Here is a 23,579-nt window from a genome sequence, read left to right as displayed (position 1 = left end):
CCCTCTTGATACTTGAGACTTGTGTTGCCGTATGATTTAAACCATATTTTTATTCGTAAATGTCTTTAGCTATGATTGATTTGACCATATTTATGCTTGCCTACTAATTCTTAAAAGCACTCCTTGTGGGAACAATCCCAATCATTTGTTGGGTTATTTTTACTCGCAATGTTGGCACTTGAACTCAAAGTAGTGTTTTCATAATCTTGAAACATCAACTCTCTGCATCTAGCTCGCGGTTACTACGATTTTTAATCATCTTAGCGACAAAGTTGGTGAGTATTCATCTTTTAAAGGTAATCGTTGTATTTATTTAAGTTACTTAGTCTTTTTAGTTTTAGACAGATAGAGTAAGTTGGGGACATGTTCCATCTGCTCATGTTAGCAGAGACTTTCAATCAATCAGATAGGAGTTTTACCTTTTTGTTATATTTCAGATGATATTCCATTCTTTAATAAGTTGTTTTGATTGCTTATAACAATCATTTGCTTACATCCGCATTAGATAGTCTCTAGTTATATGTTTAAGTCTTAGCGGCATGCCAAACCATGTATTAGTTATGGATCACTTGTCGCTCTAAGTATCGTGCTACAACTAGGGGATAGTCTCGGATCGTAATAATATTTTTGCAAATAAGAGTAAGGAAAAAAATTCTGTTTCAAAATTTCTGTAACAAGTTTTTTATATAGTATATGGAGAAACTAAATAAAAGTCATCCACGCTAATCATTTTAGCCTTTATACTGTCAACTCAAACTATTTGTCATTTTTCACTTCCTAAGATCCAAATTATGTGAATTTTTGCTAACATTTTAAAATATGTTTATCATATTTATACGAGAAACTTTTATGATTATAGTACTTCGATAGATTTTAACTGTGTATATTTTATTTTTAAAATTATTGTGTTGATTTAATTTAAGTTGTTTGGAAGATTATTCTTGAAAAGGAAAAATGTATTTATTTTGTGTAGAGGAAGTGAATTTTTTTTATTGGCGTCGTACTTAAGCAATTTAAAATTAGTCTATCATAATAAATATGAAATGACTTCTTTTTCAAATCATGTTGTTAAATTTTCTAGACTACATTAAAAATAAGTTATAAATGAAGAAATCATTTTCAAGAAACAGACTCAATAATTAATATAACATTAAATATTTTCATAATATTGACACTCTATCAAAACTATAAAATGACCTTTAATTTTTTCATTTGACACAAACAAAAACATCTTCATACACATAAAACAACAAATTATGTCCTCCATCTTTTGGTTTGTGCTATTTGTTGCATTATTTTCTCTAGCCACACCTTCACTAGCTCAATATGAAGATTTAAAGTATAATCACAAACCTTCATATTCACCATGTGAACCACCAAAGCAAGAACCATTAGATTTACCTATTGAAAAACTAAAACACAATCACAAGACATCACATTCACCTATAAAACCACCCGGACATAATCACAAACCAGCACATTCACCTACTAAAGCAGTAAGTTACAAGAAAAATCCATCACATTCACCTGATGAAGCACCTACGCATAGGTACAAATCATCTCATGCACCTGCTGAAGCACTAAGGTATAATCATAAACCATCACATTCACCAATTGAAGAACCAAAGAGGGAATATAAACCTCGTCTATCTTCTTTTTACTAATTATGTCTTTAAACTATTTTGTCTAGAAAGACTATCTTTAAAATTAATTATTATGAAAATATCAATCTATCTTGGTGAATGTAATGCTTTGTTATATTGAAATTATATTAAATATTATTATCTATATCAAAAATCTATGATATGTGATGTATATCACCGTTTATTTTACACATTAATAAATTTGGCTTATTCATTTGTACTAATGTTTGTAATACAAAGATCCAACTTCAAAGAAAATTACTGTATCTTCTAAAATTTATTTGATGAGAAATATCCCGCATCTACCTTCGGACAAGGGCGCTTAAGATTATTTAAGTATAATAGGTTGTCCTTTAATTCATTTAATTTTATTTTGTATCAACAAACTTGCCTAAAATAATAATTTCTGAACCACCCTGAATTTTACTTTTGTAACAATGTCTTCACTAGTGGTTTATGATACTATGTATACCCCATTTACATTTATTTTTTTGATAATTCTTTTGACATAATTAATATTTATTTTTAAATTATGATTTCACTAATATATTTCCTAAAATACATACTTTTATTAAATAAATTTTCCTTTATTATCACTTGTACTTTAAATAACTTTTAAGAAAAATACACAATGCAGCCCTTTGCGTCACTCTTTTAAAAGAATATACTTTCAGGGTCAAGTATAATTACTTTTTAAAAATAAACATCATATAATTGTTTCTCAAATTAAACTAGTTAATCTCCAAATATGAAATTTAAATTAGTGCATGTTATCATTTTGTTATGTTCATCACCCAAATAGAAGTGAGTAGAACCTACATTAATCCTCTGAAGGGAGATCCATTGAATCTAAGACATATACTACTAAAGTTTATTTAAAAAATAAAATATTCAGATCCAACCGGGTTTATAATAATAAAAGTCAATAATTTAGTCTAATGTGAAATAAATCAACAACTTAATAAATTCTCCCAAACCTTAAAGTCATCTTATCAGAACCTTCAACAAAATCAATATCGTACGGACATCAAGCTAATCAAATTAATAAAAGAGTCTCCTTGTCCATAAATATCTACTAAATCACTTTTGGAACGGATCCTTATAGAATTTTGTAAAACACATGTTATATTAAACAAATAATATTACATGATAGTATCAATACAAGCTACTATGTAGTGAAAAGTATCATAGACCGATTTTATTTAGAACTATGAACCACATAAATCAAATAACAAATAGATTTGACTTATAAAATATAGTAATAATTCACCAGAAAACAAGTATAATCACTCCATAATATATAATATCAAACAATAGGTAGAAAAACTATCATATATTTCACTTTATTAAAATAAGTCAAAATCACAATAATAATGTAACACTTCAAAAATTCAATAGGAGTCTTAAGGCATAAAATAGTTGCCATGAGATCGAAACACTTTTATAAGACCTATAATAATGAATATAAGTGATTTAGGAGGTTTAGGAACCAAAACGTCCATGACGTTTAAAAATTTGGTTGAAGGACGTACTAGCGTGCCTTAGCCTATTTGACTAGCTTTTAGGAGTCAAAAATTCATGAAATAATGTGGAAGGGTGTATAACATGTGTTTAAGGTGATTCGTGGTAAAAACGTATGGGTATGAATCCCCAAGGACCAACCAAGGGCCTTTGAGGAGGACCCTAGAACGTTGGAGGCAACACTGCCTGGGCAGTGTACACCAACGAGACTCAAACGACGGTTCGCATGTGGATCGATGAGGCGTAGATGCTAACCGTTGTCCCACACTTAGAAAAAATAGGGAATCCCTCGCCTGCACAAGGCTCTAACCAAGACTACGGCTGTTTAGGACGAATGAGGGGACCAACTGTACATTGTAATTTCATTTAATTTAAAATAATTAAGGGGTTTAAGGGTTATTTAGGGATTAAATGAAGATTCCCACCCCCATATAAAGACCCCAACACTCATTAGATTATACATAACTCTAAAAAATAAATCCTCCTCCTTCTCTCTTCTTTCTCTCTCTATTTAAAGATACCATCGAAGACAAGCTATGAGGAGGTTTTGAGGGCTATAAACGGATGAATTCACCATCAGATAACAAGGTAGGATATCTAAGTCACATTTGAGCCTCTTTCCTTAAAGGGTTCCTTCAAAATTGATTTTAAAAGTTGGGTTTTCAAGTGGGTTTCACTCAATTACGAATTTAATGTTATGAAATAAATTGTTTATGGTTTATTTAGGATATAATGGATATATTAACATGTAATTTAACTTGATCAATGTAATTTGTGATTATTTGACCTAAATTGAAGAGCATGATCCTAAAACCTTAACCCTAGGTTGATCTTGATGTAAATTGGATTGTGATTGATTCAATTGTCTTGATTATGAGTTAAGTCCCTATTATATGATGATGTTACACCAATCATTAACAAATTATAATGAATAGTTGTCTTTCATGCAAATCTTGAGAAGTGATCTAGGTTATGGAAACTGGCCTAAGTAATCTTGTTTTAAGCATTGATTTGGTATTGAATTATGGTGTAGTAACTCTTCTAGTATTATTATCATGTTGATTTTTGAATTATAATCTGGAACATATAAAATGAGTTTAATTAAGGTTCATGGTAAAACCTAAATGATGAACTATGAAGGAGTCTTGGTAAGTCTTGGAATCTCTATATTTACTTCCAATCGTGATTAATTCGATTTAGTAATGATGGTATATTGGAGTATGTCTTGTATTAGGATTGATAGGGTGATATGAGGTTGAATTGAAATGTATTGAATATGTTGTGAGGTTTATTAAAGTGTATGTGGTATAAGGATGGTGACGATGATCAATGTGTCTTGTTATTCTATGAAATGCTAATGTGTTAACCTCATTTTTATGAATTGTGGTGAAAGGACTATACTCATGCAATTGTTATTGATCTATTGATGATGATGATTATACAAGGGGTAGACCCTATGACCTAAACTAAGCTATGATCAATAAGTAAAGGCTTGAAGACATTTCAATGAAGAGACTTAGCTTAGCACCGAGTAAACTTGACAATGGGAGGTGATGACTTCCCATAGAGGAAGATTCGCCTTATAGTTCTACATGAGATGTTGACTTCCAAAAGAGGAATACTCATCAAATAGATTTTCATCAGAGGAGACCCCAATTACCAAGTGGTATCAAGAGGGAATATACTATCTCTTAGTTCATAAACTATGTTTCCCCCATAGGAAGACTAGCTAGTCGATCAACCTAGAAAGCTATGTTTAGGTTTGATTTTAATTTTATGGTAGACCACCTTCCTTTGGTGTAAGGTTTACAACACCAGATTCCACACTTAGCTCTTGTAGTCTATGTCGGTTAAGGCAAGTGTTCCCTAAATTAAAATAAAGTAATGAAGCATAAACTAACTAAGGTAACTTGAGAGACTTAACTTAGCCTAGGTAGGGTATGGGACTCTATTTGTGCCTTGAACTAGTTGACCTTGATGGAAGCTTTAGAAAATTGATATTATGTATGTATATGATAATGATATATATGATGATAACATGTTGATGCTATAATATAAATGATATTATACGATGATGATTATCCTCTTGAACATGTAATTGGGTTGTACTACTAAAGTATGATGTTTTGTGTCCTTAAAGGTTATATTATGTGAAGTTGTACATTATTCATGGTTTCTTGTTGAGGCTACTTGGTTGATTAAAGTTATGGGGTTTTTCTTAGTCATTGGACTTGTTGACTAGGTGAGGATTCATGAGCTGTTGCCTTGCTTATTATGATATTATTAACTCCTACTCATTCTTGTGATGTTAATTCCTTGATGATAGATTTGTATTAGATTATGGGCTCAAATATGTCAATATGCATATTACTTTGTTGAGTTATTAAACATGTGTTATTGTTTAGTATGACTTGCTTGATTGTGCATAAGACTTTCTGAAAAAGGTAAATGAGCATGGTTTAAACTAAATGACCCTTTTAGCATGTTTTGCTATTATATGTGCATATGGTCTCATACTTAGTACAAGTGGCGTACAACTCAATTTTCTTCCTCTTTCCCAAATATTTTAGGTTTTGGTCGTTGAAGGCTCATATGAGACGACTTGAAGAAGACCTAGATATTCTCTATCATCCAAGTGGTAGGTCCTCAATTTCTGAGGGAGATGCCAATATCTTGCTTATGAAGTTGCTTTGTTTTTATAAGACTCTTATGTACATTCCACTTTCATTTGAGTACGATTTGTATAATCCTATATGTAGTTTCTTTATATTGATGTAGGGATATGCTAAAATTGCTATGATCTTTAGATGTTATGGGATGATATAATACTTAAGACTATCTTCTATCTTATGTATATATTTATGTGCAATAAAAGTAGAAGAATATGTGATCTTCATATACGAAGGGTCTATGTATACTGGATTTGTATATTATGTGTATGTAGAGGTCTATGTAAACCTCCAAATAGAAGTAGTAAAAGTTTTAAATTTTCTGCTAAATTTGACTTATAAAAAATGTGATGATGTAATATAAGAGGCTATTCCTAGTCCCGAAAGAGGGTGACGACGCCGGTTACATCTAGGGGTCAACCCGGATGTGACAAACTTGGTACCAGAGCTGTGCTTGAATATCGCTGAGTTATGTATCTCTCTCTCTACCACATCTATGTAGGTTTGTATTCATAATTGTGAAGCGTGCCACACTTATGAATAGGAATCTATGTGATGCTTAGGAACCACACTCTTTCTTTGAAATGTTAAATCGTGACGTTATAGTATACTTTTGATGTCCTTTTGCATCAAATCCTATTGTTGTGCTTATAGGAAGAATGAACATTTGAAGGAATGCGTCATGAAGACTTGAAGAGGAAATTGCCAATGCGGGAGATTCTCCCTGTGGTGGCAAGTTGCTCCACTTGAAGAAGATGCTAATGTTGACCAAGCTCTGGTTAATCTTTTACCCTTGACAGATGGAGATATATGGGTTGCCCTCATTCAATTGGCTCAAGCCACCACTGTGCAAGCCCAAGCTATGACGACCTAATCAAACCGGAGCTTGTACCCTGTCTTCATCAACAAGTCATACTATGGCTTCCCGTCTAAGGGACTTCACTCGGATGAACCCTCCTACTTGCTACGGGTCTAAGGTTGACGAATACCCCTAATAATTCTTCAATGAAGTATTTAAAATACTTTTAGCTATGGGGTTGACCACAAGTGAGAAGGCTGAGTTGGCCACCTATCAACTCAAGGACATGCAACGAGCATGGTATGTGCAATGGAGTAATAATAGGATCTTGAGAGGTGCTCCTTTGACTTGGGAGGTTTTTCAAGAAGGCTTTTCTAAATCGGTTCTTTCCTAGAGACATGAGGGAGACTAAAGTGTTGGAGTTCATCAACCTTCACCAAGGAGGAATGAGTGTTCATGAATACTCTTTGAACTTCACAAAGATGTCCAAATATGCTCTTTCTTTGGTTTCCAATCCTAGAGACCAAATGAGCCGCTTTGTGGCGGGGGTGGGGGTGGGTGGATGGGGCGGAGGACTTACAAGAGGAGTGTCATTCGGCCATTCTACATGAAAACATGCACATTTACCATCTTATGGTGCATGCTAGAAGGGTTGAGGAGGCAAGGTCTAAGAGAAAGAGTAGAGATGCTATGAGGGAAAGATCACTTGATGGAGGTTCTTCAAAGAATAAGCTTAAAATACAAGACAAGCCTAGATTTAAGAAGCGAGTTTCTAATCACGTTCCATCCAAGTTCTCTAAGGCTGGTGATGAAAAGGAAAATAAATCGAGAGCTCAAAAGGGAAGGAGTGGAAACTCATCAAATGAGAAGCCTACATGTGCCAAGTGTGGAAAGGGTCATCTTGGTGAGTGCTTGGTAGGAACGGAAAATTGCTTTAGTTGTGGCAAGAATGGTCACAATATGAGAGATTGTCCAAAATTGAAGGGTTAAAAGAGGGGTGATCAAGCTCAAGCAAGTGGTTCTAGTGATGCTCCTAAGAAGAATTGCTTCTATGCTCTCCACTCTATGTGTGAACAAGATACTTCTCCTGACGTGGTGACCGATATGTTAAAAGTCATTACCATAGATGTATATGCTTTACTTTATCGGGTACTACCTCGTCATTTGTTACCCCTTTTGTAGCTAAAAAGTTTGATATTTTACCTAATATTTTGCATATCTTTTATAGTTTCTACTCCGGTGGGTGAGTCAGTTTTTCCAAAAAGGGTGTATAGAAATTATCCAATAATGTTGCCCAATAGAATTTCTTATGTTGATCTAGTAGAACTAGATATGCTAGATTTTGATATTATATTGGGTATGGATTGGTCTCACGCTTGCTTTGCTTCGATTGATTGTAGCACAAGGGTGGTTAAGTTTAAATTTCCAAATGAACCCGTTGTAGAGTGGAAGGGGGGAAATTCTAATCCTGGAGGTCATATATCTTTTGTCTAAAAGCATGCAAAATGATGTCTAAAGGTCGTATATACCATATTGTAAGAGTCCAAGATCTAGACTCCGAATTTCCTCCCATTGAGTCGGTCCCCTTAGTGAGTGAATTTCTGGAGATATTTCCTAATGACCTTCCCGGTATTCTTCCCGAACAAGAAATTCATTTTGGTATCGATTTGCTACCGACAACAAATCCCATTTTAATTCCACTTTATCGGATGGCTCCGGCCGAATTGAAAGAGTTAAAGGCTCCACTCAAAGATTTATTAGAGTTTGGCTTCATTAGACCTAGTATTTCTCCATGGGATGCTCTGGTTTTGTTTGTGAAGAAGAAGGATGGGTCCTTAAAAATGTGTACTGATTACAGCCAACTGAATAAGGTCACAATCAAGAAAAAATATCCTCTCCCTTGTATTGACAACATGTTTGATCAACTCCAAGCTGCAAGCTACTTTTCTAAGATTGACTTGAGGTCGGGGTATTACAAACTTAGGATGAGAGGTGAGGATATATCAAAGAAGGAATTCCGGACTAGATATGGTCATTATGAGTTCTTGGTAAATTTTTTCGGTCTCACCAATGCTCCGGCGTGTTTTATGGACCTAATGAATAGGGTTTTTAGAAATTACCTAGATTTATTTGTCATTGTCTTCATTGACGACATCTTGGTATATTCGAAGAATGAGGGTGATCAAATGGGTCATTTAAGGGTGGTATTGCAAACCCTTAAGGAACATCAATTGTTTGCAAAATATTGCAAGTGTGAGTTTCGGTTGAGGTCGGTGACATTTCTTGGTCATATTATCTCTAGTGAAGGAGTTGAGGTTGATCCAAGGAAAGGAAGGGGTGAAAAATTAGCCTGGACCTTTGACTCCAACCAAAATTAGGAGTTTCTTGGGCTTAGCGGGTTATTATCAGATGTTCGTGGATGGTTTTGCATCCACTGAATCTCCATTGACTACTTTGACCCAAAAGTGTAAGAAATTTGAGTGGTCGGAGGCATATGCGAGAAGTTTTCAACTGTTAAAAGATAGGCTTACTTCCGCTCTGGTTTTGACCTTAACGGAGGGTACAGAGGGTTTTGATGTGTATTGTGACACATCCCGTATGGGTCTAGGGTGTGTGCTTTTGCAACATGGGAATGTGATAGCCTGAGCTTCTAGGCAACTTAAGGTACATGAGCGAAACTATTTGACTCATGACCTTGAGTTAGCGTCCATGGTGTTTGCTTTGAAAATATGGAGGCATTATTTGTATGTCATTCATGTTGATGATTTTCACCGATCATAAGAGTCTCCAATATGTGTTTACCCAAAAGGAGTTGAATCTATGACAAAGAAGATGGCTAGAATTGTTGAAAGACTATGACATCAGTGTCCTCTATCACCTCGGCAAGGTTAATGTTGTTGCGGATTCCCTAAGCCGTATGAATATGGGTAGTGCATCTCACATTGATGAAGCTAAGAAAGACCTAGTGACGGATGTTCATAGGTTGGCTAGGGTGGGGGTGAGAATAGAAGATTCTTCAAATGGTGGAGTCATTGTCCATCTATTTCCGAGTCATCTTTAGCGGTGGAAGTAAAGTCCAAACAATACCTTGATGAACCATTAATAGACTAGAAAGAATTGGTTCTCTTAAAGTTAAATGAGTCATTCTCCTTGGGGGGATGGTGTGTTAAGGTACCAAGGGAGATTATGTATTCCCGATGTATATGGGTTGAGGGACCGGATCTTAGAAGAAGCCCATGGGTCCCGCTACTCAATTCATCCGGGTTCGACAAAAATATACCATGACCTTAGAGAGATATATTGGTGGGAAGGAAGGAAGAAGGACATAGCGAGTTTGTCGCTAAGTATCAAAATTGCCAACAAGTAAAGGCCTAAAATCAAAAGCTGGGTGGCTTACTACAAGAAATCCAAGTTCCTACTTCGAAGTGGGAAGACATTAATATGGATTTTGTAATGGGTTTACCTCGGACTCAAGAGTCATATGACTCAATATGGGTGGTTGTGGATAGGTTGACCAAGTCCACTCGCTTTATTCCCGTCAAGTCTACTTATTCGGCGAAAAGTTATGCTAGGATCTTCATGGATGACATTCTGTGTCGCCATGGTATTCCGTTATCCATCATATCTTATCGGGGTGCACAATTCACATGTAGGTTTTGGAGGTCATTCCATAAAGGGTTGGGTACTAAGCTGAAGTTGAGTACCTCTTTTCATCCCCAAACGGATGGTCAAGAGGAACATACTATTCAAACCCTTGAGGATATTCTTAGGGCTTGAATTATTGATTTTAAAGGAAATTGGGATAAGCATTTTCCTTTGGTGGAGTTTTCTTACAACAACAGTTTTCATTCATCCATTTCTATGGCTCCCTATGAAGCCTTTTATGGTAGGAGGTGTAGGTCTCTTATAGGATGGTTTTAAGTGGGAGAGCCTTCGCTTCTTGATCCTTATTTTGTTTATAAGACTTTGGAGAAATTTCATATTATAAAGAACCGGTTGCAAATGACCTATAGTCGGCAAAAGTCTTATGTCGATCATGAGAAGAGATTTAGAGTTTGAAGAAGGTGATAAGGTGATTTGAAAATTTCACTACTGAAAAGGGTGGTTAGATTTGAAAACAAAGGGAATTTGAGTCCTCGTTATGTGGGTCCCTATGGTATCTCTCAAAGGGTTGGTAAGGTTGCCTATGAATTGAAACTTCCTAGTGAATTGGCTTTGGTTTATCCGGTTTTCCATGTTTCCATGGTTAAAAAGTGTATTGGTGATCCCGAGTCTATTCTTCCTATTGAGGGTCTTGGTATCAAGGAAAACCTCTCTTGTGAGAAAGTTTCGGTTCAAATTCTTGATAGGCAAGTCAAGAAGTTCAGAAATAAAAAGGTGGTTTTCGTAAAGGTGTTATGGGAGAATCACCTAGTTGAGGGTGCAGCATGGGAGGCGGAGGCCAACATGAAGGCCCATTACCTTCATCTATTTGATAACTAAGGTTAGTAGTTCTTACTAATAATGAAATTAATAATTAAAATACAAGTTGTTTTGATTTCTAATAAAGTATTGCAAAAAGTGCATTTTTGACTTTGCTTTACAGTGAGATTAGCATTTGAACTTGAAATCTTGCTTTTTGGCTTGTGTTGAGTTATGTCGTGCATTTGGATATGGTGAGTCTTTATGAAATCATATGCAGCAAGTATTTAAGTTGAACTTCGTGCAAATTGACTCATGTAATGTATGTTGAACTCATGTGAGTTGTGAAAAGGAAATGCCACATAATGAATTGTTGAGCCTTATTCGAAATTATTGTATTGATTTAATTGAAGTTGTTTCGAAGATTATTCTTAAAAAGGAAAATAAGGTATTTATTTTGTGTAGAGGAAGTGAATTTTTTTAATTGGCGTCGTACTTAAGCCATTTAAAATTAGTCTATCATAATAAATACGAGATGACTTCTTTTTCAAAGCATGCTGTTAAATATTTCTTGACTACATTAAAAATAAGTTATAAATGAAGAAATCATTTTCTTGAAACAAACTCAATAATTAATATAACATTAAATATTTTCATAAATATGACACTCTATCAATACTATAAAATAACCTTCAATTTTTTCATTTGACACAAACAAAAACATCTTCATACACATAAAACAACAAATTATGTCCTCCATCTTTTGGTTTGTGCTATTTGTTGCATTATTTTCTCTAGCCACACCTTCACTAGCTCAATATGTAGATTTAAAGTATAATCACAAACATTCACATTCACCATGTGAACCACCAAAGCCAAAACCATTAGATTTACCTATTGAAACATTAAAACACAATCACAAGACATCACATTCACCTATAAAACCACCCGAACAAAATCACAGACCACCACATTCACCTACTGAAGCAGTAAGTTACAAGAAAACCCCATCACATTCACCTGATGAAGAACCTACGCATAAGTACAAATCATCTCATGCACCTACTGAAGCACTAACGCACAATCATAAACCAGCACCTTCACCAACTGAAGAACCGAAGAGGGAATATAAACCTCGTCTAACTTCTTTTTACTAATTATGTCTTAAAATTTTTTTTGTCTACAATGACTATCTTTAAAATTAATTATTATGAAAATCTCAATCTATTTTGGTGAATGTAATGCTTTTAAATTGAAATTATATTAAATATTATTATCTATATCAAAAGTCTATGATATGTGATGTTTATCACCGTTTATTATACACATCTCATTATTAAATTTGGCATATTCATTTGTACTAATGTTTGTAATAAAAAGATTCAACTTCAAAGAAAATTACTGTATCTTCTAAAATTTATTTAATAAGAAATATCCCGCATCTACCTTCGGACAAGTGTGCTTAAGGTTATTTAAGTATAATAGATTGTCCATTTAAGTCATTTAATTTTATTTTGTATCAACAAAGAACCACCCTCATTTTTACTTTTGTAACAATGTCTTCACTAGTGGTTTATGATACTATGTATACCCCATTTACATTTATTTTTTGGATAATTCTTTTGACATAATTAGTATTTATTTTTAAATTATGATTTGAATAATATATTTCCTATAATATATACTTTGATTAAATTAATTTTCCTTTATATAATTGTTTCTCAAATTAAACTAGTTAATCTCCAAATCTCAAATTTAAATTAGTGCATGTTAGCACTTTGTTATTTTCATCACCCAAATAGAAGTGAGTAGAACCTACATTAATCCTATGAAGGAAGATCCATTGAATCTAAGACATATACTATTAAAGTTTATTTAAAAAATAAAATATTCAGATCCAACTGGGTTTATATTAATAAAAGTCAATAATTTAGTCTAATGTGAAATAAATCAACTTAATAAATTCTCCCAAAACTAAAAGTCATCTTATCAAAACCTCGAACAAAATCAATATCTTACAGACATCAAGTTAATCAAATTAATAAAAGAATCTCCTTGTCCATAAAGATCTGCTAACTCACGTTTGAACTGGACCCTTACAAAAATTTATAAAACACATGTTATACTAAACAAACAATATTACATGATAGTATCAATACACGCTACTATGTAGTGAAAAGTATCATAGACCGATTCTATTTAGAACTATGAATCACATAAATCAAATAAAAACTAGATTATACTTATAAAAAATGGTAATAATTCACCAGCAAACAAGTATAATCACTCCATAACATATAATATCAAAAATAGGTAGCAAAACTATAATATATTTCAATTTATTAAAATAAGTCAAAATCACAATAATAATGTAACACTTCAAAAATCCAATATGAGTCTTAAGGACTAACATAGATGCCATGGGATCTAAACACTATTATAAGACCTATAATAATGAATATAAGTCATTTAGGGGGTTTAGGAACCAATACGCCCATGACGTTAAAAATTTTGTCCTAGGACGTACCAGCGTGCCTTAGCCTATTTGACTAGCTTTTAAGAGTAAGAAATTCATGAAATTTTGTGGAAGGGTGTATAACATGTGTTTAAGGTGATTCGTGGTCAAAACTTTTGGGTATGAATCCTCAAGGACCAACCAAGGGCCCTTGAGGAGGACCCTAGCACGTTGAAGGTAACACTGCCTGGCAAGTGTGCACCAACGAGACTCAAATGATGGATCGTATGTGTATTGATGAGGCTTCGATGCCAACATTATTCCCACCCTTAGAAAAAATGGGGAAGCCCTCACTTGCACAAGTCTCTAACCAACCGTTGACGGGGTTCCGTCTATGAGGGTCCAAGTTCCTGCATATTTTAATTTTATTTTATTTAACATAATTAAAGGGTTTAAGGGTTATTTAGGGATTAAATGAAGATTAATTAACTAATTTAACCCCCACCCCCATATAAATACCCCAACCCTCATTAGATTAAACACAACTCAAAAAAATCCTCTTCCTTCTCTCTTCTTTTTCTCTCTATTGGAAGATACCAGTGAAGACAAGCTAGGGGGAGGTTTTGAGGGCTGTAAAGGGACGAATTCACCATAAATTATTCATCAGATAACAAGGTATGACAACTAATTCACCTTTGAGCCTCTTTCCTTAAAGGGTTCCTTCAAAATTGATTTCAAAAGTTGGGTTTTAAAGTTGGTTTCACTCAATGACGAATTTAATGTTATGAACTAAGTTTTTTATGGTTTATTTAGGATATAATGTATATATTAACATGTAATTTAACTTGATCATTGTAATTTGTGATGATTTAAACTAAATTGAAGAGTATGACCTTTAACCCTTAGCCCTAGGTTGATCTTGCTGTAAATTGGATTGTGATTTATTCAATTGTCTTGATTATGGGTTAAATCACTGTTAGATGATGTTGTTACACCAATCATTAACAAATTGGAATGAATTGTTGTATTTCATGCTAATCTTGAGAAGTGATCTAGGTTATGGAAACTGGCCTAAGTAATCTTGTTTTAAGCATTGATTTGGTATTGAATTATGGTGTAGTGACTCTTCTAGTATTATTATCACGTTGATTTTTGAACTATAATCTGGAACATCTAAAATGAGTTTAATTGAGGGTTTATGGTAAGAACTAAATGATGAACTATACTCATGCAATTGTTATTGAGCTATTGATGATGATGGTTATGCAAGGGGTAGATCTTATGAGCTAAACTAAGATATGATCGATAATTAAAGGCTTAAAGACATTTCAACAAAATTACTCAGATTATCACCGAGTGAACTTGACAATTGGAGGTGATGACCTCCCATAGAGGAAGATTCGCCCTATAGTTCTATATGAGATGTTGACTTCCCGAAGAGGAATACTCATCCAATAGATTCCCATGGGAGGGGACCCCAATTACCAAGTGGTATCAAGAGGGAATATACTATGTTGACCCCATAGGTTGACTATCTCTTAGTTCTTGAACTATATTGCCCCCATAGGTAGACTATCTAGTGTCTCCACCTACAAAGCTATGTTTATATTTGGTTTTACTCTGGACGGTCGACCACCTTCTTTTGACAGCACCGGATTGCACACATACCTCTTATGGTCTATATCGGTTAAGGCGATTGTTCCCTAAATTAAAATAAAGTAATCAAGTATAAACCAACTAAGGTGACTTAAGAGGTTTAACTTATTCTAGGTAGGGGTAGGGGACTCTTCTTATGCCTTGCACTTGTTGACCTTGATGGAAGCTTTAGGAAGTTGCTATTATGTATGTATATGATAATGATGTATATGATGATAATATTTTGACGCTACAACATAAATGATATTATATAATGATGACTATCCTCTTTAACATGTAATTGGGTTTGTACTATTAAAATATGATGTTATGTGTCCTTAAAGGTTATGTTATGTGAAGTTGGATACTGATCATGGTTTCTTGATGAGGCTACTTGGTTGAGTAAGGTTATGGGGCTTTTTTTGGTCATTGTACTTGTTGATTTAATGAGGAATCATGACTAGTTGTCTTACTTATTATGATATGATTAACTATTACTCATGCTTGTGATGTTAATTCCTTGATGATGGAGTTGTATTAGATTATGGACTCAAGTATGTCGATATGCATATTACTTGGTTAAGTTAGTATGTATGAATTACTTGATTGTGCATAAGACTTTCTAAAAAGGGCAGATGAGCACGGTTTAAACTAAATGTCCCTTTTAGCATGTTTTGCTATTATATGTGCATATGGTCTCATACTTAGTACAAGTGACGTACTTACCGCATTTTCTTTATCTTTCCCAAACATTTTAGGTTCCGGTCGTTGAAGGCTCATCTGAGACGACTTGAAGAAGGCTTGGATATTCTCTATCATCCAAGTTGGTAAGTCCTCACTTTCCGAGGGCGATGCCAATATCTTGCTTATGAAGTTTCTTTGTTTTTATAAGACATTTATGTTCATTATACTTTCATTTTAGTACGATTTGTATAAGACTATATGTGGCTTCTTTACATTGATGTAGGGCTATGCCCAAATTTCTATGATGTTTAGAAGGTATGATATAAGACAATTCTTAAGACTATCTTCTATCTTATGTATATTTTTATGTGCAATAAAATTAGAAGGCTATGTAACCTTCCTATACGAAGGGTATATGTATGCTCGCTATGTATTATGTGTATGGAGAGGTCTATGTAGACCTCCAAATAGAAGTAGTAAAAGTTTTTAATTTTTTGCTTAATTCGACTTATGAATGTGACGATGTAAGTTAAGAGGCTAGTCCTACTCCTCAAAGAGGGCGATGCCGGCGGTAATATCTATGAGGTAAACCCGGATATGACAAATAACTCACCCATCATTATTAAGGTTTAAATACACTAAGGATCATATTTATATCCAATTAACATGATCTAAAGGGACCAAATTCATTTGTTTACCAAATTGGTTTAATACGCAACCCTCTAGATATATGTACCCACTCGTCTACAAGCTCATATCAGCTCTGAGCCACTCATAATTTATAAAATCCTTTCTTGCCCTTCCAACTTTAACACTTATAACTATAACAACTTCTTCAATCATTATAGATGTTGCAAAGCTTCGATTTAAAGAATGGATGGTGTACAATAAAAAAATTTCACTATAGAGAAGACCTTCACTAAAATGAAAGTCATCATTTACTATTTATTTTTTCATTTAGCTTTTCATTTAGTCTTGGTCATAAGATAAAATATTCAATAAGAGGATCGCAAGGGAATCTTTTCTTTTATGATTTAGGGCCTTTCTCTCATAAGTCTGATTCCAATCTATCATTTCCTTTTTGTAACACCTATAAAATGGAAAAGATAACTTGAAAATTTAGAAGTTTAAGAAGTTGTTGGTGCAGGAATATGCGAGCCCATATACAGGATGTGTTACATCGTACAACTCTTGGTTTATTTTTTTCAGTTGGCCTTCAGAGATTTGATTTTTTCAGTAAGTTGGTACACAAACCACTAGTACGATCCATCGAAGGAAGTACGGTCCATACTTGGCCATCCGTAGTTCATAGCATGAGGGTCTAGGACTTTGGATGATAGGCAGTGAACAAGGAGGGTTTATAAACCATAGAATTAATGATATGTCGTGGTTCTAAGTCCATCGTTTGACATTAGAAAGTTCGGATTTTCACTACTTGTTCCACGAAGGACCAGTCCGGTCCATAGTCCTATATATAGTCGGTAAGAGTAGACTCAACCATTTAAGTTAGGGTTAATAGGGTTTATTCCTATCATTTTAATTCCTAAATTATTTTTAGGCTATTCCTAACACCTATAACCATTTCTAATGTCAAATCCCTCCAAATTCACTCTTAAACTCCCAGAGCTCTCAAGTTTTCTTTTGAAGGATCATTCAAGGTAAAGCTAGGGTTCTTAAAGTTCAAATATCATTTCCCTATTTTGTTTAGGGCTTTGATAAGGGTATGTTTGAATTTCATCAATTGTTCCTCTTCATCCAGTGAGTTCCAAAAGAAACCTAAATTTTTACTTATGATTTATACCCAAATTTTAAGATTTTCATGATTCTTCTATCGATCTTACTGAAGTAACGTTTTATCTCCATGAATGATCTTATTATGCAATATTTGATCATATTTTAATGTTTTAAATAATTTTTACATAAACTTGTGCTATATAAGTGATTTTTATATGAAATAAATCTTTGAAGATATGCATGCTCTATGAATTGAATTATTATGATAAAGTATCGAGCATGTTTAATGAAATTAGATACTTCTAAGTTAAGTAATTTTTATTTTTAAAGATGATAAAGATTTACATATTTTAGATAAGTGTCTCTCATTAATATGTAATGAAATTATGATTTAATGGAGCTAGTTTATGATTATGAAGTTGATGAATGATTTGGTATCAATAGATTCTTACAATTTTAAAGTTTACGAATATGACATGACTACTCATGGTAATCTTTGGGAGTTTACATAGCAACAAGTGGATTTTGTGATGGAGGCTCACTCATTAGTAAAAGTCGTGTTCTTTAGTACCAATCTCATTGTCTTATAACTACATGCCGTTGTAGGGCTTATCTAAAATATACACTAGCTAGTGGATTCATGTAAGTTCATGATTATGGTCGTTACCTTGACACGTAGGACACTACTTTTTTTTTGTGGGAGCAGTAAATTGAACTCTATATTATAGATCACATGGTATATGTTGGTTTACAATTAAACCATATCTGCCACAAAAGAGTTATGAATGATAAGACTTTTAAATTTTTCATCTACTCTATAACATATGTTATGAACTAAGCTTATCAAATTATGTCATATTTTACTTAGTCATGCATTCATCAGTTTTTCAGACATTATATATTTATGCTTATATTCATGCATATTTCCTCATACTAAGTACATTACAAGTACTGAACATATACATCTCTTGGGCCTATATTATTTTATAATATAGGATCAAGCACTCTTAATCTTGCTTGCGGTTAGTACATACTCTATTTAACTAAGCTAAGGAATAGTCAGTCATAATACTTCAGAGACATGTCACTTATAACTTTATGTTCTTTCAAGCTTTACTTTAATTTAGATTGTTCATGATCTAGGGTTATCCTAGCCATACTTCTATAGTAGAAACTTATGTCAAACTTAGTATGTTTTTCTTATTGATGGTGTTGTACTTTGATTTTGGTATCAAATTAAGATGATCATTTTGATAATGATGTTATGTTTCCATATATGTTGTTATCTCAATGTCATGCTATATCAAGTGGTTGGTTTATAGTACTTCAAGATTGAATTCACTAATTCACGTCTAGGGGTAGTTTTGAGTCATGATAACCGTGTATTCATAAGATCAAATTCAATTAGCTTAGGGTGTGTGATAACTGGCTCTATAGTAGAGTCTTGTTCATGAATGTGAAACGTGCCACATTTATAAATAGAAGGCTACGTGGCATTTAAGAAACTTTCTTCTTTCATACTACTAAAGTCATGTGATTGAGTCGAAATTGATAAGGTTTTCTTCTAATTCATATTCTATGTATTTCAGAACGATGCATCAAAGAAGAGCCCTAGTGACAAAGGAACTTGAATATGAAGAAGAAGATCCGACAAGCATAGGTTGAACCTTTGGCTAGACAAGTCATTCATGCGGAATTTATGTTGCCTTCAAGGTGCGTTCCCAAACAAGGACTACTCAAGCTAACTTAAGGTGGCTGCTTCGGTGAACCCAAATATGGGTATGGTAGCAACTAGGATTCGATAATTCATGAGGATGAATAGTAAAAAATTCCACGATTTTAAGATAGATGAGGACCCACAAGATTTTGTCAATGGTATTCACAAAATTGTTGACATTAAGGTGTGACTCCGGTTGAGAAGGCGGACTTGGTTGGTTACCAAATGAAATAGTTTCTTAAGTTAGGTTTAACCAATGGAACCAAGAAACGGAAGTTGATGTAGGCTCTCTGAATTCAGAGAATTTTAAAGGAGCATTTCTATATAGGTTATTTACATTTTATACGAGGGAGGGTAAAGTCCACGAGTTCATAAACTTGAGGCAAGGTAAGTGATGGAATTCTCTTTGAAATTTCAATCAATTGTCAAAATATGCTTCAACTTAGTTTTTGATTTTGGAGATGGAATTAGCAAGTTTGTTTCGGGTGGTTCAGAAACAAGGGTCAATGAGTGTCGAACCACCATGTTGATCAAGAAGGTGTTTTAAACTGAAGACTCACGATCAAAAAAATAAGGAAGAAAAGCTTGATGAATGTGATTGGTAGACTAATAGGGCTCGGACTGATAGCATTAAACCTCTCATCAATTTAGACAAAAGTTCTCCATCCTGACTTCATCTAATTCTTTACTTTAGTGGTTTAACAAGGGTGGCGTATATAATCTAAAGCTTCAAAGAGGTGCTTCTAGAGGATCTATTATCCCAACTTGTCAAAAGTGTCTCTAAAGTCATCTATGGAGATTCTTAGTTGGTATTGATGGATGCTCTAATTGTAGTAAAGTTGGTCATAGGTTGCGATATTGCCTTTTCCGTGATAATAAGGGTACACATGGTCATGAGGTTCGGCCTAGTGCTTCTTCAGGTCATCTGAATCAGTAGGGTGCTTCTTCAAGCAATAGTGGTCATCGTAAGAATAAGTTTATAATCTTCGGACTCAACATGATCAAGAGTTTTCTCCAAATATATCTACTCGTTGTTACAAGTCTTATTGTTTATGTGTTTGCATTGCTTGTTCTAGGAGCTACGTTCTCTTTTGTGACTCCTAATGTTGCTATGAAGTTTTTATTAGTCCTAAAATTCTATTAGAACCTTTTTAAGTCAATACTTATGTCGACGATTGTATTGTTGCTTAACGAGTCTATAAAAATTGCCCGATCTCATTTTTTCAAAAAGAAACTTGAGTTAATATATTAGAGTAAGATATAATTGATTTTGATATTATTTTTGGCAGATTCATTCTTTTTATTCCTCGATTGAGTGTAGAAGCTTAGTGGTTAAGTTTCTTTTTTTAATGAATTAGTCATAGAATGGAAACGTAGCAATTCCACTCCGACATATCAATTTATCTCATACCTTATATCTTGAAAGATAATTGCAAAGGGTTACATTTATCATCTAGTACGAGTTATGGACATGAATTCTAAAACCCTTACGCTAAAGCATAATCATGTTGTGAATGAGTTTTCCCAAGAGGAAAATAGACATTAGAATTGACCTTCTTCCAGATACCTAACCTATCTATATTCCTCTTACTCAGGACTGGAAGGATCAGCTAAAGGACCTTTTGAATAAGGGTTTCATTAGATCAAGTATTTCACCATAGGGTGCTCAAGTTTTGTTGGTTCAAGAGAAAGAAGGTTATCTACGAACGTGTATTGATTACCAACAATTAAACTAGGTCGCAATTAAGAATAATTATGCATCTCAAGAAATGATGACATGTCTGATCAGATTCAAGTTTCTAACTTCTTCTCCAAGATTGACCTCTAATCGGGTTATCATCTGTTGAAAGTGAGATGGTGCAAAATTCTGAAGACAAGCCTCAAGACTTGGTATGGTCACTATGAATTTTTAGTTATCTTTGACAAACAAATTATCCTGAGCTTTTATGGATTTCATACACTTATTTTAAAGCAATTATTAGATAAGTTCGTTATTCTGTTCGTTGATGACATCTTTATTTATTCGCAAAATGAGGATAATCATGTTGATCATTTGAAGATCGTCTTGCAAAGTCTGAAGGATCACCAATTATTTTGCTAAGTTTAGAAAATATTAGTTTTTGGTAAGGTAGGTTTTGTTCCTTTGCCATATTGTTTTAGGAGAAGGTATTAAAGTTTATCCTAAGAAGACTGAGGTAGTTTAAAATAGGCCTAAACCCCTTTCTCTCTCTCAAATATTAGCATTTTTTTAGGTTTAGCCAGTTGTTAGAGAAGGTTTGTGCAAGGATTTCCTCTATTGCTTCTCCATTTAATACGTTTACTTAGAAGAATGTGAATATCAATGGTACGAGACTTGTCAAAAGAGTTTCAATAGTTGAAGACTCACTCACTTAAACCCTGATTTTACCTTTACCATAAAGTTCTGATGGATTTATGATATATTGTGATGCTTCTAGAATAGGACTTGGTTAAGTTCTGATGTTACTCGGTAAGGTAAAGGTATTTGCATTGAGGCAATGACCACCCAACATACACCTCTTCAAAGAAATATAAGTGGTTGTTGTTCAAATAAAGAACCTAACAAAGGATTGGTTGATGCAATGAGAAATGGGGTCTACACTTAACCTAATTTATTGTTAGTTGTACCTTTAGTCGAGTTATTTTCATAAAGAGGGGATGGTTGTGAAAACAAATCTTCATTCAGTAATTGTGGTAACACATAACACAACAAGAAGGATTGAATGTTCAGTAAAATCAATAAAATATGGAACTAGGGTATCTGTTGTCCCAATAAGTTCATAACACAATACACCTTATAGTAGTAACCTTGTCTAGAGTCTAGCATGCAAAGTCGACAAATTAGGTATATCCTGAGTATATGAACGCTCAATTGAGTGAATTTAAGTATGCACTTTTGGTCATTCTACAGGTGTATTATTTACTAACACTTACCCTTGACCCTAAATTAATTATCCCTAGGGCTAGGTCAATATATTATAAGAGGGTTGATGTATCCAAATATCGATTGTATAATCTCTTTTCCCATTTTTTACCTCCTTGGTTGTAGGAATAAGGTGTGTTCTAACATAGTACACTACAAAAAATCAATCAAAGAAACAATAAACACAATACATTTATGAACAATATTCAAGAATTGCTAACGATTCGGTTTACATTGTTAATTTCTCATGATTTCCACAACACCTAGTAGTAGAATTAGCTACTCATTCTTGTTTGATCAAAGTTTATATTAATTTGGTTAAGATAAATCATGAACTTCCAAGAATAATTGTGTCGAGCCAAATTGTACCCTAGGTGTAACATAACGCAAAAGAACTTGGGAGTCCCTACGCGAGCCACTTAACATACATAATACAAGATAATAGCAATAAAAAATTCAAAACAAAGCATTTTGTATATCAACGTGTTTGACAAAAGTAGAAGTCTAACATAAGTCTCTATTGTCATATAATAAATCATAAGGAAAGTGATTGATACATAAATCATATATCTCATATAAAGTTTGAAATAAAAAATTGCATAAAGCAATAAAATAGTTCGGTCCTCGGAACATGGGATTCACTAATCTTTGACAGACCAAAAGGATCAACAAGCAACAAGTATGGGAGGTAGGATGGTTAGACCCTACATTGGTGAAACAATGTAGGAAAAAGTATGCATTAGTATATGGAATATACTAAGTATAATAGCAATGCATAAGAGTTATTAAATCATGCAAAAAGAACCTTACATGATATGCAATGACCAAACTAAATCATATGATAAAATATTGAAAAACATAAGTCATAAAGTAACTATAGTTCATTATTATGGGAAGTGTACTATGTAACTGACATAGACCATATGAGCTATAATATGGACTCTGTTGTTTATCTCAGACCGAAAAGAGGTGCCCATACTTGCCAATGTAAGAACCATAAATTTGAGCTAAAGTGGATCCACTAACTAATATCTATCTAAGATAACCTATGTTGGGTACATAGTTATGGAGTAAGGAGATTTCTACGTGAAACCCTACCTCTACTAATAGGATAACTTCTATCTCAATATCGCTCAGTGATAAGTATAAATCCCACAAAAATAGACATTATTCATATTCATCTTATTATCCATGGAAAGGTACAATTAATAAGCCCATCCATGCTAAAGTTAATTTTGAATAGCTCCTTAATCTTGATTCAACCTAGGTGAGAAAATCTTTCAACCTTACAAATCATTTTTATGTGAGAATGGCCTTTCACAACAATAACATTGATGCTATACTCTCAAAGAAACCTTAAATAATTTATGTCAATTTCCA

This window comes from Solanum lycopersicum, chromosome 7, assembly GCF_036512215.1.
Source record: "Solanum lycopersicum chromosome 7, SLM_r2.1".
Classification (NCBI taxonomy): domain Eukaryota; kingdom Viridiplantae; phylum Streptophyta; class Magnoliopsida; order Solanales; family Solanaceae; genus Solanum; species Solanum lycopersicum.
This window is presented reverse-complemented; position numbering follows the sequence as displayed.